Below are 5086 nucleotides of genomic sequence, written 5' to 3' on the forward strand. Positions count from 1 at the left end.
CCAGTGGGATTACTGTGAATCCCAACAGTACTGTTGCAAAATGTTTTATTTTGCAATAGGTTAACTTTCTATTCATTTCTTTAAAAAATATTTAAAATACAGTAGTACCACATGATACGAACCCCTCGTCATACAAAATTTTCGAGATACGAACCTAGGGTTCGGAATTTTTTTGCCTCTTCTTACGAACTTTTTTCGCCTTACGAACCCACCGCCATGAACGCCGAACCCGGAGGTTCGGCAAAAGTTTGGGTTCGGGAGAACGCCGAGAAGTGCCGCCGCCTGTCTGTCACCTTCCGAAACAGCCGGGAGGCTTCTCAGAGTTCTCCAAAACCCGGACGTTCCGCAAAAGTTTGGGTTCGGCGTTCGGGAGAACACCGAGAAACACTGCCGCCCAGCTGTCACCTTCACAGAAGAGCCATGGAGCTGTCGGCCGGTCGGGAGGCTCAAACAGAGATGGGGAATCCCAATAGGGAATTCCAGGGGCAGAGCTTTGACGTCACGGAGATGTCCTTCCTGGCCAGCTGAAACGTGGACTCCAGGAAGGACTTCTCTGTGATGTCAAAACTCCGCCCCTGGAATTCTCTATTGGGATTCCCCACCTCTGAGCCTCCCGGCCGGCCGACAACTCCACAGCTCTTCTGCGAAGGTGACAGCTGGGCGGCGGTGCTTCTCGGTGTTCTCCCAAACCCAAATGCCGAAAAGCCCCTTGGCTGTTTCGGAAGGTGACAGACGGGTGGCGGCGCTTTTAGGCGTTCTCCTGAACCCGAACTTTTGCCGAACTTTTCGGGTTCGGCATTCGGGAGAACGCTGAGAAGCGCCCAACTGTTTCAGAAGGTTGTGATTATTTTTGGGGGGGCTTGCACACATTAATCGGTTTTCCATTGTTTCCTATGGGAAACGTTTCGTCTTACAAACTTTTCACCTTACAAACCACCTCCCGGAACCAATTAAGTTCGTAAGACAAGGTATCACTGTATTTATTAAAAAAACATGGTACAGGAAGTTTAATTGATAGCAAATGATACATTGAAGATGTATGAGTTCCCATTGGCTTGATATTGCTACCTCCTGGCGTAAGAAGGAAGCGCTGTCTACCTTAATTAAAGGAGAGACAATAATTTTACTTTAATCAATCATCCATTGAAATTTTCATTAACACACATTCACAGCATATTGTTCTTGATTATAAGTAGCTTTGGAGAAGTTACTTTAAGAAATCAAAAACAGATCTAGTTATAATTTTACAAATTATAATGCTGTACCTATATTAGTGCCTTTACAAGGTATCATTGTTAGTGAATTACTATTAAATTATGTTTAGTAATTAATGAACATTCACCATACTGGGAGCACCTCCAAAGTCTGAATATACACTCAGTTCTCATTATTCATGGAAGTTATATTCTATAAAGTTGGGGCAAACACTGAATTAGCAAATACTAAAATCTCAGTTTGGAATGTGTCAAATTCTTAAGACTATGTGTCTGCAAATGATCATGAAAACACTGCTAGTACAGTGGTTACAAATATATTTTATCAAGTATTTGCAAGTGTGAAATAACAAGACCAATTAAATTATTGATTATTTACAGGCAGAACTTCTAAATATATATTTAAATATTCACGTCACTGTGTTGGCACTTGAAAAATGTAGTAAAGCTTTATTTTGAAATAATATGTTATGGAGTGGGAAGGCACTCTAGTTTATTGTCCATAAAATATTATACCAAAACATAAGCACTTCTGTTTTTATTATGTTTACACAGGTAACAGGGCCTTAGTTAAATATTCCTTTTGAGGCCTCAGGATAAAAGCTCATAGACAAATCTTTGGATAATCTTAATTGCTGATAATTTCCCTTGACAACAGTCGCTTGCAAAATTCCTTATGTTGGGTGTTTTACCATTTAACAGATTTAAAGGAAGTTACGAACACTCAGTTTAGTTTAGGAATGTTAGGGTCCTAGAAGGCAAAGTTATTGCAAAGTTTTTCCAATTAATAATACATAAGAATGTGTCTTGAGAAAAAAAAGCGATATGGAAAAAAGGGAGAAGCGAAAGAAGCTAGAATTAAAGGAAAATAAGAAGTCTTAGTTTAGTCATAATTGGGCTGAGAATGTTGAAAAACTGTTATGGGTACAGAAGTAGGTGGTTTGAGTGAATGCAAATCTACCCCAAAATAAGACGCCTCCTGATAATAAGCCCAATAGGGCTTTTGAGTGCATGGCAATAAGACCAAGCGCTTATTTCAGGGTTCAAAAAAATATAACACAGGGTCTTATTTTTGGGGAAACACGGTACTGAAATATTAATTTGTTAAGTATGCCTCTAAAGGTGCTTGAAAGTGTATGCAAGGAAAATTTAGAAAGTATAGCATGTCTCTATGAAGGTTAGGGCATGTGCATCCCAAGATTTTATTCTTCATGTGAGAAAGTTTATTGTGTGTGTGCGCGTGTGTCTGTGTGTATTTTACAAACTTAAAAAATCTTACATTATGGAATGCTTTGGACAATAATAAAGTTGCAGGCTGTTTGCTAAATATCATAAGTGTAAATAGAAGAAGTAGGCATGCACAGAAATAAATGGAACACTTAGTTAATAGTTCAACACAGAGCAACGTAAGGATACCTTATTATTATTTATCAAACAATATTCCATTGAGTGTTTAATATACACTGCTCAAAAAAATAAAGGGAGCACTTAAGCAATGGAATATAACTCCAAGTAAATCAATCTTCTGTGAAATCAAACTGTCCACTTAGGAAGCAACACTGATTGGCAATCAATTTCACATGCTGTTGTGCAAATGGAATATTCAATGAGAATATTTCATTCATTCAGATTTAAGATGTTTTATTTGAGTGTTCCCTTTATTTTTTTGAGCAGTATATTTATGGATAAACATATAAGGAAGTGATGGCGAACCTATGGCACACGAGCCGTTGCCCTAGCCCAGCTCCAATGTGCATGTGTGTGCCAGCTAGATGATTTTTGGCTCAGAGGGAGGCTCTGGAAGGGCGTTTTGGTTTCCAGAGAGCCTCCGGGAGGATGGGGGAGAATATTTTTTACCCTCGCTCGACTCCAGGAACCTTTGGAGGCTGGGCTGGGTGAAATACAAGCCTACTGGGCCCACCAGGAGTTGGCAAGCATGGCCTCCAGAGGGTGGGGGAAGTTGTTTTCACCCCTTCACCCTCTCCAGGCATTGAATTATGGGTATGGGCACTTGCGTTTGTGCAATAGTGCGCACTCATGCTCTTTCGGCACCCAAGGGAAAAAAAGTTCGGCATCCTTGGTATAAGGAATATTTGGGCTGATGTTAGAAGGGTGTTGACTTGGACATAAATGAACATGCATTTTGGCATATAGATGATGCTCTGTTGTTGGTCTACAAGCTGCATGGTTTTGAGCAAATGTTATAGGTTGCACTGTTACAACAAAGAATATGGCAATTGTGGGTGATGGAATAAATGACTGCATGTTATATACAGATGCCAAAAAATTAATTTAATTTAATTTAATTTATTCAACTTCAATGCTGCCCAATCCTATAGGATTCAGGGTGGCTTACAATAATACAAAAAGCAATACAATAATATAATAATAAAAATAAGTTGAACAACAATAATAAATAAAACCCCATAACCCTAACAATCCATTAACACCCCCCCAAACAATTTAACAACATACACACCAAACAAATGTAATTTTAACACGTCTGATGTTAACTTCATGGCCCACAGGCCTGTTGACAAAGACAGGTTTTAACAGCTTTTTGAAAAGCCATTAGAGTGGAGTGCAAACATTGGGGGTTTTTTTTTTTCCATAGAGCCAGGGTGGCAATAGAAAAGTCCCTCCCCCATAGTCCTGCCCATATTATTTCATTGACGGGATCTGGAGGAGGCCGATTCTGTGGGATCAAACAGGCCTCTGGGAGGTATGTGGCAGGAGACGGTCCCATAAATAATAATAAAATTATCCTGTAAATAATAATAAAAAATGTGAGCAAGTGACTCAGTGTTTGTACTTGTAAGATGTTTACTAAAAATGTGGAAATGGATAAATTTTAGAATGGGCAAATATTGACAGCAAGGTCATGGATAGTATGTGGCCTGAGAAACAGCTCATGTTATGCTTTTCTTTATATATTTATTAAATTTATTTATATTATTTTATATTTTACTATATTTTTCAAATATGAACTTTTAAAAAAAGATTTGACAATTGCTACGAGAGTATGATTATGTGTTGCTTTGCTATCATTGCTCCTTAGCCTCCATAACCAAACACACACAATTTACTTATATTAATTACATATATAGAATATATTATACCTGATTCGATAATGAAAGAAATAGGAAAATAAATATAAATAAAACTTTGGAAACCCGTCTACATGTCCAAGAAGTACAAAACTTAAACAGAACAAGAAAATTAGGAAGCAAATCAGAATATTTTTAGATGAGGATTATCAGATATCCAATTGCAATATACATAGCTACTTTGGTGTCGTGCTTAAAAGACCTGGGACAGAAAGCAAAAGACTGTGTCATCTAGATCTCCTTTAGGCACAGAGTTTGCTGGGTGACTGACAGTCATCCTCTCATAGCCCTGAGAAGAAGGTAAAGGCAAGCCCTTTCTGAAACATGTTGCCAAAAAGATTGCATGGCCTTATTTCATGTTGATGAGCCATGCTAAGAGCCATGGGGCACAGTGGCTACAGTGCAGTTCTGCAGGCTCACTCACTGCTCATTCCAGGAGTTTGATTCTGATCATAGCTAACAGTTGACTCAGGCCTTCTATCCTTCTGAAGATCCAGACTGTTGTGGGACAATATGTTGATCTGTAAATCACTTAGAATGGGCTTTATAAAACAATATATAAGTCTAAGTGCTATTACTATTGATATCAAGACTTGAAAGTAAAATAAATACATATCTGCAAGTTACCCAGCTCAGCTGTGACCTTAGTTGATTAAAGTCTTCCTACCAGCTGGCAGTGCTGCCTGATACTGGCAAAACCCTAATCAATTTCACACAGCAGCCTTTTTTTTTAACCCTCCTAAAGGACTTGCAGCCGGGAGCTCC

This window comes from Erythrolamprus reginae, chromosome 3, assembly GCF_031021105.1.
Source record: "Erythrolamprus reginae isolate rEryReg1 chromosome 3, rEryReg1.hap1, whole genome shotgun sequence".
NCBI lineage: Eukaryota > Metazoa > Chordata > Lepidosauria > Squamata > Dipsadidae > Erythrolamprus > Erythrolamprus reginae.